Source organism: Nilaparvata lugens, chromosome X (assembly GCF_014356525.2).
Source record: "Nilaparvata lugens isolate BPH chromosome X, ASM1435652v1, whole genome shotgun sequence".
In the NCBI taxonomy this organism is placed as follows: Eukaryota; Metazoa; Arthropoda; class Insecta; order Hemiptera; family Delphacidae; genus Nilaparvata; species Nilaparvata lugens.
The window spans coordinates 94,482,067-94,496,749 of record NC_052518.1 but is presented as its reverse complement, the minus strand read 5'-3'; positions in this window follow the sequence as shown (position 1 = coordinate 94,496,749).

The window sequence follows — 14,683 nt, the reverse complement described above, 5'->3', positions numbered from 1 at the left end:
TTTCATTGGTTGAATGAGGAGCTTTATTGTTATTGTATCAACTGGCTGACAATGATTTGAATTCACCATATGAATGAGTTTCGACAGCAGTTTCCCTAGGGTGATTTCCAGTGTTTAGCAAGCCTTTTTAGATGTGGAAGTCGTTGTCGTTTCCAGTATTTTATCGGTTAGTCATGCTTTCCACTCCGTCAAGCCGTCTTTTGTAAGTGTAAGTTTCCAGCGGGTGCATAATGCTTTGGGCAAATCATCCGAGAAGCAAGGAAACCATGAAAAAGAGAGATCTGACTGTGCTTCGAGGAATGGACTCTGGCAGAGCCTCAGCGATGAGAATAAATTTTGAGTTCATTGAACGTAACGGGTTGATTGAGGCAACAACAATCGTAATTACCAATCATATTGTTTTGTTCGATAGCCCTCTTTTTATACCGCTTGTTACTTGTTTTCTATTGAGTTTCCACAATAAAAAACGCTCCAACTGTAGGAGGCAGAACACAGAATAGGAACGGAAGTTAGCTAACAGATCATGGAATTATTGGTGAAATGATAAATGATGTTTGAAAAGAGCATGTCATATCAGTATTATGCGAACACGAGAAGTAATAACACTGCAGATACATAATTCAAAACTCGATCCTGATTGATAAAACCTACAAATCTTGCAATAGCCACTGAATAAAACTCATTGATAGTCAGAGAGTATGGAGTGTAAATTAGAAGTTAATTTTATACAATCTATATTGAACTATAATTTCTATTCAACATTCTATTTTATATTCTGGTTGTATTCAATACATTGAATAGGCTACATTCTATACGCTCTGTTCATCTAGTAGGCTAGGTGAATCTATGAGTTCAAACTTGAATGAGTCTATATGCATTAAAAACTTTTTTCCACTGACCTCTTACTTGCATACAAATTAAGAATAATTTAGCAAGTAGTATTTTTGTTTTGACAGGAACTAACTGTATAGTAGTTTATATCTTTATTTCACTGAGTTGTGTTTTTTTTGTCAGAATAAAAAATGATTTGATTTGATTTTATATGCAGTATGGTATAACTGGTAGAATAAGCTTCTCCTGTATAGTGAATTTAATACTCAACCATTTTTTGAAACATGGGCCCGATTGGATTTCAACGAATTGAAACGGCAGTTATGAGTTTACAAATTGATCTTAAAAGTTGTGAGGACAGGCTGTTAAAGGTGTATTAAAGAATTCTCAATTGAAGAGTAATAACTCAGGCTCTATAGGCTACTGTACAGAACGTATTCGAGTCCCCAAATTTTATCAACAATGTTAAAGATACATGCTGTTTTGCGGGTCCTAATTCGAGGCAAGAGTGGGAAAATAGATTATAATAAAAGATAAGAATGAAACATTGGATGAAAGTTCACCTAAAGATTAATAGATTAAAATAAAAGATCATTGATGCCACTTGAAATTTGGAGTAACTTATTATACCGCTAAGTTTGACACTCTTTCAATGTAGGCTCTCAGGAGCTCAATCGATATAATAAGCTAGAATTCAATTACGCTGTTCTCCTAAAGTCCTTCATCTAAAACATAAAACTATTCTTTTTTCAACAGAAGTGAAATTGACAATAGACAACATTCAAATAATACATCGTTATAAGACACCTCATTGAAATTTACTATACATAGCAGTGTTTTCTTCAATAATGGAGTTCTACTATAGAGACTGTATAGTACGTAACTCGTCTTCCAAAAGAAGTAGAATCCGAAGTTGAATAATAAATTCAAGTGTAAAAGTATTCTCTTCAATTGTAGAGATGAGTAATTATATTATGAAGGCAACAGCGCATGATCGCAATCTTCATCAGTTTTTATAATGATTAGATGTCTCAACTGTAGCCAGCTACGTAACTATATGTCTAACGCTGAGTGCAAGAGAGGGCCGGCTGCTCCCTAACTCCGCCCTCCTAGGTCAAAATAGAGACAGCGATTCTATTCTATATCAACAGCAACTGAAGTGAACTAGTATAAAATATGCAACCGATTGGAAGGCAATTGAGAATCGGAAACATATCTCCTATAAAGTCCATGCAACCGATTGGGAGGCAATTGAGAATCGGGTATATATCTCCTATAAAATCCGTGCAACCGATTGGAAGGCGATTGAGAATCGGAAATATATCTCCTATAAAATCCTTGACTATGAATGTTCTATGTGTAATAACCTCCAAAAATAGAATCAAATCCAAATACATCGCTATTGTTTCAAATGCATATTTTCAGTCCAGAATATCATAGTATGAAAGTTGACTAGTATCACGTCCAAATACATCTCCATAGCTTCAAGTCGTTTCTATACAGCTATACATATTCACTTTTTTCAAAGGATCAAAATCAGGTTTCATCCCCTTAGAGCCATTTTTAAGTGAAGAGCTTAAAATTCATCTCTATAGCTTCAAATCCTCTATACAGCTATACATATTCACTATGCATATTCAGAGGATCAAAAATCACGTTTCAATCCATTAGAGCCGTTTTTATGTGAAGAGCTTAAAATATTCTATGAATCGTTGATTATTATGAAAACTTATGAGGGAGGAAGGATGGATGTGAGGAAATTCGAGTCAAGTGTTCCGCTTTTCATTATGGCAAAGTGTGTAGAGTGGGGAAAACTGATCAGTGACCGGACGTCACCTTGTACGCGGGGGACACGGTTCATCACTTTTACTGGGTCGTTCGAGCAGAACAAGTTAAATGAGAGAGGAAAGACTAAACCGTCGTCTTCGGCTACTTCTCGGCCGTCGTTACGTCTTTTTTCTACAATTTTATTTCGTTACGTTTGGTTTGCTTGTGATGGTACGTCGGCCGAAGGCAGAAGGTAGATTTTTTGTGCGGCGCGAGGGTCATGCGCTGTCAAGCACATCCCCGGCGAATCACTCAAGCATTCGGTCCCCCTCCACAGGCCCAGAGCTCGCTGGCGTTACAAGTGCATCGCTCTGTCCGTGCAAGTTCAGTCGCTAACTGGCAGCTGTCCTGTGCAGAAGGTGTCCCTCATCATCATCTCTGACCGGCTACTGGAAATGGCACTGGAAGAATTCACGGGCGTGTTCTGTGGACCCGTGATCCTCTGGTGCCATACCTGGTAGACGGATGTTACACTGCCTTCGCTGGATCTACACCTACATAAGTTTAGTTATTTACTTACTTATTTTACTGTTGGTGTGCTCGCAACAGAGGTTATAATCGCCCTGTTCCGGCTCTAGTTCAAGTGAACCAGCTGACTTGTTGCTATCGTATGGAGTGCTTTTATCGTGGTAACTTCCCTTCTCTTCATTTCACACACTCTAAATTATCCAAACCATTGCATCTATAAATTTCTTACAGAAACTACCCCTACTAATATGACCCTCACAGTAAAATGGATCACTCACACAACTCATTACTAACCCACTTACTAAAACAGAGAATTTACCTTTTTTACTAATATGTCACAATGTAATGTCAATTAGACTCATTTACAATCAATCCATCATAGATGGATGGACAAATGTCTTTATTTTTACACTTCAGATTACAAGTATTGTTGTGTGCCAAGTTGAGGCAATAAGAGCCCCCTCTCCCACAAACATAAATTTTTGAGACGTCCATAAATGCTATCAAACTCGAAAAAAAAATCTAATACCGTTGAACAAAAGTGTATAACGTGTCTACTGAAACATTCATAAATGCATTGAACTCTCACAGTACACATGTGATTATTGTGGGAACCCTTCTCGTGTAATCCTCATTTCATAATATAAACACTCTGTGAATCACATCTGTTTTTCTTCTCAAATTGATGCGTTTGTGTGTGAGTTAGTGAATTTGAAACATTTTCAAATTATCTTTGAAGTATCGAGTTATCTCCACCATTGTTTATTCAAGTTATAAAGATTATAAAAAACTGATTTTTGAAGTTACCTCCCCAGGGATAAAGCTAGATTCATTCTGAATATCTATCCCCCAATAACAGGCCTGATTATGATCCCATAAAAGCTTCCGGATCAATGATAATCATGTATTGTTCATGTGAAGAATGGACACCAGTATCTTCTATAGTGCTTGTCATACCATGAGATGTAAGGAATAACTTTATACTTTATTTTCAATATTACAGTTTCCCGTCATTAGAAACAAGTTTATAATCAATTGCAACCAATTCAATACGTGTATTTTGATTGCAAATATATATTCTTTTGATTATTAAATGTTGTGATCTCAATCTACGTAGATGTAATAAATTGGCTTCTCATATTGCAATTATCACACGAGTGTGAGTGATCCATCCCTTATAGTTTTTAACGCTTGGGTACCTTCTCTAGAGCTCCCTGGTAAATAAAACTGAGGCTAGGTTTTCCAACTGCACAATATAACAAACCATTACAAAATAGGTTTCTCCCACAAGGGCATATATTTATTACTTCACGTTACATTCTAACCACCTTCCTACAATATTAACACTATTTTCTTTATTCCCTCTTGTCAGTTTCCAATCTTTTAATTTGCATGTTTCAAATGTTTATAATTTCTTTCATCTTCAAAGTCTCGCCTACATATATATTTATATTTTGCGTGGGCTAGACTTATATTCTAACGCCTTTTCTATCACTTGTTATTAGATGAAAGCTTTTTTGTTATCAACTCTTTTAATTTATTCGTCTTTGTATACTATGCAGCAAATTTGTGCTTGATTGTGATAAAATTGTTATTTTCAATACTATACAGTTGTACTTGTAGTTAATAGACTATGCAATAAGTTATTTTAACCTATAATTTATTCTTATATAATTCTGGAAGCGTGATAACTTGTTTGAAGCGGCATGTTAAATCATCACTCAATAAGAAATCACTATTGATGAATTTGTAGTTGCATGTAGCAGTAACGTTTTTGTACTTTAAGTTGTTTTTCAAATATTTTTTGTCTCGAAGCTGAAAGCATTTTCACTGAATTCGCATGTTGTAATTGTTATGAATTTTCATTACGTTCTGAAGCTTTAATGAATTGTAGTTGAGTGTTCACGATACACAAATTTCGGTGTATTCATTGTCTACTATAGATTATGTTTCAAAGATTGATCTGAAAGATAAATTAATATCCAACCTTTTCTCATTCATTAACATTATTATAAACATTAGATTGAATTCAATCCTTAATTAAGAATTTATTGGAAACTTTTTTCAATCTGGTGAAAGAGATTTGATAGCAATACAAATCAGTCTCATTTTATCAATCGATGTTATAACTAAGGCATGTAGCATGAATTATTAAATTTCTTATATGCTACAAGCTATAAACTATCAATTTTTTTTAAAAACATTCAGATGTATAATCAATAAATTATTAATAAATCCACGAATGAATTGAATGAGAGAATCTCAAAAGACTTGATTGTCATTTATATTAATTTCTAATAGATTTCAATGAATTAGATGGTATTGACTTGCCTCATTTATTTGTTCCATTAATTGGGATTAAACTCAAGTTTTACCTATTTGACATAATCGAATAATACTTTGAGTTATCTATAGAATCTATAATTGATGTCTTGATTTAATTAAAAATTTCCAGATTATCACATTTTGATTTGTTGAAGAAATTAGTGAATTTTCAGATTAAACATGAATACATATACAGAGACAGATATAGGCTTATTTAATTTGAGCGAAACAAAATATTGGTGGTATAATGAACAAATTTATGTACATTGCGCTGAATGGGTTACTTGATCAAAAGTCTGGATCTCCCTCAATTTCATTGACACTCACTAATGAGTTTTCATTTAATAATATGGGTTGACTATTCAAATGAATAGAAAATGTTGCTCATCCAGCTCTGATCTTTCCAAGTTCAGTGATGATTAAGGAAAACTGATCAACCTGATGATTAGTTCATAAATGGTTTTCGTTTTTCTTGAGTGAAAATGGACTAATTTTTAGAAGAATGAAACCATAACCCTATTTCGGACTTTTAAAATGTTTTCTAAATTTGGGAGATAAATAGTACAAGGAGTATCCTTACTTTTTCTCTCCCAATCAGTGCCTCTCTGTAAAAATGTTGAATACATAAAGACAGGGTTGAAAATACTGATTCATAGATAAATAAACTTGTTCATAAAAATTCGTGAAAATGAATAGAGGCAGGGCTAAAAATAAATAAAAATTGATCACCCTGATTGGTTCATAAGTGAATGAGTGATGTCAGGGTTGGTATTTGATAGCGGGTTGTTTTTCAAATATATAAATTATTCCAGTTAGAGTTATGTATATTCAAACTTCAATACTTTAGAATAAATCTTCTCAATTTGGAAAAATATAATATTATTATAGATTGTAATCTAGATAGGATAGGATATAGGATATAAGATAGGACTAGATAGAAGAATACACGTTTCATCTATGCACATTGGAGATCTACTCGCTATATCAATTAGATTAATAATTAAATCTGCGACTAGATTTCCAACTCACAAAATAATATTTCAATAATTGAATGGGTTTTGATGTCAAAAATACAGTTGACAAGTTTTGCAATTATTTACAAAATTGATCCACATATTTATGAGTATGATCTTAGAAGTGACTTCCTATCTCGGATGATATCAATTTTACCCCGGGTTGAGTGTTATGAATAATAAATGTGTATAATAAATAAATGGGTATGTATAATGTTTCATTAAGGACGCAGTCCAAAGCTCAATGATAAAATGTTTTGCACTTCATAAGAATACATGGAATTATGACAGTGGTAGTTGATGACATCCCAGCTTCTGATGATAACTTTCTCTGTGAGTCTTAGGTAACTGCAACAAAGGGTTTTTCGATAACTTCCGCGGTTAACTTTTTCAGCAAGCGAGTTGGCTTCTTATCATATTGCATACAACTAGCTATAAAATTTATTTATTGCATACAACCGCATTATTGTCGACTCATTAGGAACTGCAGTATGGGTAAACTCTGTTAATAAATTATCTAGCCCAGATTTGTAAGATTTACAAACAATATAAGCTCTAAAATAAATATGTAATCATTCTTGGCAAAAACCATTTCTGACACAACCTATCAAAAGGATAGCTGAAACAGTACTTATGAAAGACTAGCTCTCTTTAACTAACACTTGTGCATCAGGCATTAAATGTACTTCTTCAACATAGAAGTCTAAGGACCTAAAATTTACCTATGTATCTTCTTAAACTTTGGGTTAGTCCTTAATGTTAGTTCAAAAACGCACGTTAGTTCAGCGTATAAAAGCAATCGAAATTGAGCTCTACTGCTTCGGAAACTCAATAAAATAATCTCAATCTCATTACAATATTGTTTAATAACAGAACTTCAATACATAAAAACCTTAAAAGGTTCAAATACAAACATAACGATTAAATAAAAATTAGTAAACTAAGTACACTTTTAAAAATTGTTCAATCACGACATGTTTCGACTATATAATGCCATTGTCAATGACTTGAGTAATATATTCGTACTTAGATTTCTAATGATTATCTATATCCAAGAGTAGCCCTAAAGAGAAAATACAATAACATTTAAAACCTTTTTTAGGGTTTAGTAGGCCTACTTTCAAAATAATAGCGATCAGACAATCAACAAACGTTCATTGTATCTATCATCCATTTTACTTACTGTTGATGACTTACAATGATACAATGAATAATGTAAGCTTAATGAATCGGTTTCATTTTAATAGCATAAAAAGTAATATTGTGAAGCATTGAAACTCTTAATTGTAGAGAATAAAATCTCTTCTATTTCGATTATAATGTGGATTTATTCGTTGATTTCTAAAAAATAATATTTAAAATATTGGGAGATTCTAATAAATTACTAAAAACAATCCCAAATATTGGGACAGACTTATAAATTACTAAAAACAATCAAATAGAGATTTTCCTCCTGAAATAGATAATTCGAATTTCCCCCAAATTATCCTACCGAATAACAATTTCACCGAAATAAAATAATATATATTCGAAACAATAATTAATATAAGAGAGCCTACCAAAATCAGTAATATTTCAAGTCTTATCTTTCTTGTTATTTCAATTTATTCACATAAAAATTAGTGGAGTCTGGAAACATTTTTAGAACATGAGCTGATTCTAAACAATAGGGAAACGTTTAAAAGCTGATAGAGTATTGGAAAGAGGTCTCATCATATTAGATACTTTTATATCTTTACTTTCTTTTTATTATTTTACTCTCTTTTATTGTTCATACTCTATAAACCCTGCTAGTAATAATATGATCCTAGAATCCCTCAATTTAAGCAAACACTTCTCTCTCGTATCATAGATAAGGAAAGTAGGTAATTCTTCCCCAAAAGTTGAGTACCTACTTTTCAAATAATTTATGAATTACAAGCATAAGACAGTAATTTCCTATGAGTGAAACACACTCAGCAGAAGGCTAGTCTACAATCAACGAATCAACAATGATTCAACAAGAATTTGGTGATCGGAAACATGAACAATGAAAAAATAGAATACTATATTTGAGTATTTTTTATTTTATTGTAATGCTATGAATTACCATGATACTAAGAAGTTATACCTCGACCTGTTTAACACAATCAGCTATGGAAAACTGGGAATCAAATAAAAATTTGTTTTTTTAAATCTTAACTATATTCCACAAACATAAAGTTTTGATGATCCATTCATTCACTATCAGTATGGTTGAGTTGAAATAAGCTTATTTCGTTCAAATTTCTTGAAAATGGAATATCCGTTCAATTTCAGTTTCAATCCACAAGTACGGTAACCATTCAAAACTCGCTACGATGGGTAGCGATTTCGGCTTCAAATTTCAAAATGTTTTGATTGAAAAAGTTACTTCAATCTTATGAATAATATATTCTAGTGTTTTAACGGTTTAATATTATAATAACTCCATGTTTTGATAGACTAAAGCCTGATAAATAATATTCTTCTCAATCAGTGCAATAATCTTTATTCATTTTATTCCTGAAAGAACAGATACTCGAATATAGATAATAAAAATATGAACTATTAGAATATCCATTTATCATCTATCAATGGTGAAGGACCATCATGATCCAATCATTATGGGAATATCCCTCATCTGTTGTTTCAAGTTTAAATCCTTCCAGAAGGAAATTGAAGTAATTTTTTGATTCGTTCGAATAAAGAAGCTACCTGTCACTTTCACTAGAAACTCCAGTAGATTCGAGTATGTTTATGTGGTGATTTCCCATACTACGATGAATTGATAGCTTTTTTGCTTCACCCTAAAAGCAGCTCATGTCATTCAGAATTTGGCGAAGTTACTTTACCTCTGTTTAGTCGATCTTGTTAAGAGGTTAAAAAAAGTTTATCTTTCAAAAATTATCACGAACTGTGCAATCTCTTATGTCAATAGTTGAAGACATCAAAACCACAGTCTTGGTGCTGAAACGCATCAACACTTAAGACCAACGAGTCTCGGAGTTTCAGACTTCTTAACGGTATTTCCTTTCTATTTGCCAAGTAAAGAATCATTACGAAGGAAATGAGTCAGTCATCCGGTCGCTTTTGAGCTTGAACTTCTTAGCTATTGGCTTTTTTTATCCCAATATGAACATCAACCCGTGAAATATATGAACAAAAAAAGACGTTTGTAACTTGGAATTAATTCAAAATCTTCGTTCATGAATATAATTATTGTGAGAAGTGGGAAATAAATGTTTACCTGTCGTATAGAATCACTCAAAATCTTGAATGAAACAAAATAATTTATCACTCTTTGAACTCTGCAGTGTGATTGAAAAATGTTTTTAGAATTGATTCGTATAATTTTACTTCGAACATTTCAAACTCTCCAATGATAGACACCTATTTGATTCAATGTTGTGGTCCTATTATGGTTCAAATCTTGCAAAAGTAATGTTTCATTTTACAACACTTTAGTACTTGTGAGAGTTGGTCAATTTTTCACGAAACGATTTGTGGATTACTTGGATTATTTTATGAAATCACTTTTTTTGAGAGTCGAATCATTGTTTTCTATTTTTGTAGCATCCAATTCAGAGGTATAAGAATGATAGTTTGAAAAATAGTTCTTCATTTCCTAAGAAATTATTTCTTCTTTCACATTTTTCCATTAATACGAGTTCGTAGTGTAACAATTCGTATACAAATAAGAAATTTTCAAATATCATGTTAATAAAATAAATTAAAAATAATAAAAGCTTGTTGATGAATAAAAATCAAGTGACTATCTTGACAAACAGTACATAATAATTAAAAATAAGTTTAGATCAAAATGAATAATTTTTTTTAATAGGATGCAATCTAATTCCAGCAACAACCTATTTCAATATCCATCACCATCAACTAGAAAATATCAACTAATTTTTCCAAGGTAGAATAAAATCTACTGGGAAAATTATATTGGTGTTTAATACATATCTGAAAAAATATGAAAATTGACTGATTTCTTCAACTTTAGCAATTCAATTTATTAGCAAAAGTTGAATATTTTTATATTAGTTATAGATCTACTTCACTAAGCTTGGTAGACATATAATTTCACTGGTCATGATTGTAATGCTCGAAACTATTTGAGATTTTTCTCATTGTTTTATTAGTTCTGAATTAAACTATTCAAATGTGGTAAGCTATAGAATTCATTTTTTATGCTTTGTGATAGTTTTATTTTAGATATGGCCGCTTCAAACTTATTTTGTAAATTGGTTTATTCATGGATCAATTTTATACAAGCTTATCAGGTATTCTATTTGCATCATATCAATCATTAAGTTTTCATTCGTTTTTAGTTTTTCTGTTGTATTTTTGAAACAATAAATGTTTTGTTCTTATTTATACCTCTGTTATTTTATTTCAGTCAACTCACAAATTCAGTTTAAACTTTCTACTGTAGACCTTTTACTTTTTACTCTTGTGTTATGATCAGAGTTGTAGAAGTTGGAGTATAAAGGTTTCCCTGACTACTCTTTATTACTCTCTGGTCATGTCGCGAGTAATGTTTATGTGTTCAGTGAAGTAAAAGTAAGGTGCACAGTGTTTCTGTATTTCATTGGTAATTTTGATGTAAGATAGTATTTTTGCGTTATCATCAGATTGTAATTGTTTTGTGATTGTACGATTCAAACATTCATGTTTCAAACGATAAATCAAGAATTGAATTATATTTTCTCTCTCTTGAGTTTTCGTACTGATAAGTACATAGAGTCTTCGTACTAAACTTGAATTTAGTACTAGACTTACGTTGTCGTATTAACCTTAAATCAATTTCATGTAAAAGAATCGGTACAACTTATTTTGAACTCTTCTGTTTGATATTGATACCGTAGTGTATGAATTTTGAATGTGTGTTTTTACGATTTTCTGTTTGAGCTTCATTTCTGAGTTTTCTTTCAATTTGTTATTTACCTGGCATGTTAAATAGTGGGAAATTTTCCTGAAATCAGATAAGATTCGCTTGTACTATTTAGACAATCTAAGCCATTCTCCTTGAAGATGAACTCTGAATGGGATGAAATCTAATCGATCATGAAGTAACTTGTGAATCACAATGAGTAAAGCCCCGCACACACACACACACACACACACACATCGATTTTTGTTCGTACGGTATTTTGCCGTCCTTATTAATTTTATTAGAATAAACAGATGATGTTTGTCAAGTCCCGTTTAATTTAATAGAATTTACAAGGACGGCAAAATATCATACGAACAAAAACGATGTGTGTGCGAGGCTTAATGCTCTCATATTTCAATTTGAATGGAGTTGATAAATCGAAATGAAAAAGTCTCACATAAAAAAATCTTATTAACAAGATGATACAGGCTTAGAGCTTACAAATTACCATCAACATTTTATTTGATTTGACTTTACAAATTTCAAAATTTCACAATTTCAAATTGAATTCACAAATTACCATCAACAGACTTCAATTTGAAAAGAATTATACAGAGGTTCTGGCCGTGACGCCACACGTTAACTTATTATGATTCTATAATAAGAATTATACAGATTCAGAATTTACAAATTAGGCTACCATAACAGACTCCTGAAATTTTAAGCTGCGTACAGACTTTATACACCGTGAATGCGCGCCTTTAGCTGTTCATAAGTTGATTATAACTGTATTATATCATCAGCTGATGAAACGCGCAAGACGTATGTTCGCGGCGCATAAGTCTGTATGCAGGTCTACTTCAACGGCTGATTCAAATTTCAATACATCCAACCTTGGAATTTCAAGTTGTTGTCATCTTCCCTCCCCCAACGGCCCCAACCAGTACGATTATCATTGAGGAGTATTGAATCAAATCATTATTAATATAATAATAAATTATTCAATTTATATAGATACTCATACAACTCATATGAGTAATATATATTTCAGTATTTGGACTAAGTGATTGTTTGAACGTTAGGACGATTCATAATGAAATGGAAGAAGTCAATCTCCACTTATAGACTCAAGTCTTTGAGGAGAGTATTCACTGTTAAATGTTTAAATGAATTTTACAAATCTGTTTATTATTATTTGTTCAGCGTATGGCTTCAAAGACATCAATCAGTATTCATTTCCATCTTCACTTCTTCAGGATCATAACATGGAAATGATCCATTGTCTCATGATATGAAAATAAAAATAAAAAACAAACATAAATGGTAACTAGAATCGATTCATTCAAATACATATATCCAGTCCATTCAGATAGGCTATTGAATCTGGAGTTGCCATCAAAGTATATATGATATATAGTATATGATTCTGTAAAAAAAAGCTATTTGATTCGTATATTGATATTACAAACATTAATCTTTAATTTCAATTTTGTGCTTACATCATTCACAACATTGAGAATGAGATCGTCAATTAAATATTTTTCTCTCTCAATTGAAATAATTTCATCACAAAAAACATCTATTTCGATTTGTTGTTATGAATCGATGTATAATATACATGCCAAAATAGTCATTGAAAAAATTCCATAATCAACAATAGTGCAAAGTAAGTGAGTATCACGTATCAGTTAGTAAACATGATAGAAAGGCATTGTTGTAACTTCCTTCTTTATCCGCATTTTGCAGATAGCTGTGATTCAGGTATCCCGGTATACCTGATTCTTGTTAATAATGATTGAATTCTATCTCTAATAGGCCTAGAAAATGTATTATTTATGGTTTGTTAATAAATTTTCAAAATTAATTAAAATTAAATCTTGGTATAGTAGTTCAATAAAAGTTGTTCAGTTTCAAGGTTGAATGATAGAGAGGACTAAAAGTCCTAAATCCGCCTAATAAAGAATATTTTTATTTTTATTTCCATTATATTTTTACAAAGCCTCCAAACAACTTTGCAACGGTGCGGATTTGGAAAAGGATAGAGCTGCCTTCTTTGTCTAATAGCAGACGATAATAGCAAACCAATGTTATCAGATGCTGAATTCAGAACACAGTCTTTTCGATTAATATAATAAAAATGTAAACGACTTGCAATATTGTCAAAAATCAATGATTTATGGATAGAATTTGATAAAGTTCTGACTGTTACACCATTATCAATCTCCGTTAAGGCTGTTCGTTACCCCCTTTTTTTTATTTAATTTGGATAATCTCTTTCAATATAATTGTTAAGATCATTATAAAAGTGAGAAAACGTGGCAAATGAAATATTGAAGTGGTCTAATAAGCGAGTTATGGGTCGTTGAAGTGCTAACTCCGTTTTCTTTCCAGATCATAAAGTTTCGAATTTTCCATTGGAGGTTTTTTTTAATACATTCAGTATGTCAGTGGCTTTGTTCTAATATGCGATTTTCGCGATTTATGTGAAAATAAACAAGTTATCGAATTTACAAAGAATGTTAATTTTTTATTTATGAACGATATGGGGAATAAAAGGTTTTAGTTTGGAAAGATACATTTTTTGAATTTTGAAGAGAAGTTCTGTTAATATAGTCGAAACCGTTTATGATCTGGAAAGAAAACGGAGTTATCACTTTCAACAACCCATAACTAGCTTATTAGACCACTTAAAAATTTCAGTTGCCACTTTTTCTCATTCTTATAATAAACTTCACAATTATATTGAAGAAGATTATCCAATTTGAATAAAAAAAGTGTACCAAACAGCATTAAATTGAAAGCTCAAACATTGAGCTGTAGAATAATATATAGCCTAGTATAGGTGAAACCCCATTATTGGACATTAGGTGTTCACCAATGAAGGTTGAGCTCTACTGTCATTGGACGAGCGATTATTCCAAATATGGTCGTGAGAACAATTAAACACCAAATGAAGAGACTTAGTAACTAACAAAATCTCATGGATAATTATAAGTAGAAAATGTAAAAATAGAAAAGTTAGAGACCAGTAAAACATTTGGTTTAATTATTTTTTCCATCTTATTTGTGACCATATTATTTGTGATAATTGGGCGTGTCTAATCTCGACTAATGACATTAGAGCTCAATCTTCATTGGTCTAGAGCTAATGAAGAATCATAGAGCTTCACCCACACTATATAGTCTGACTAGCAAGTAAACTGTGCTCCGTAATGGTCTATTTTAAAACTTGACAAACTTAAAACCTTTCCGAGTGGAATCTTGAAGAGTTTGAAATAGGCCTATAACCATCCTCGGTTGATTAAGAATCTATATGCAAAATTTCAAGTTAATTTCAGTC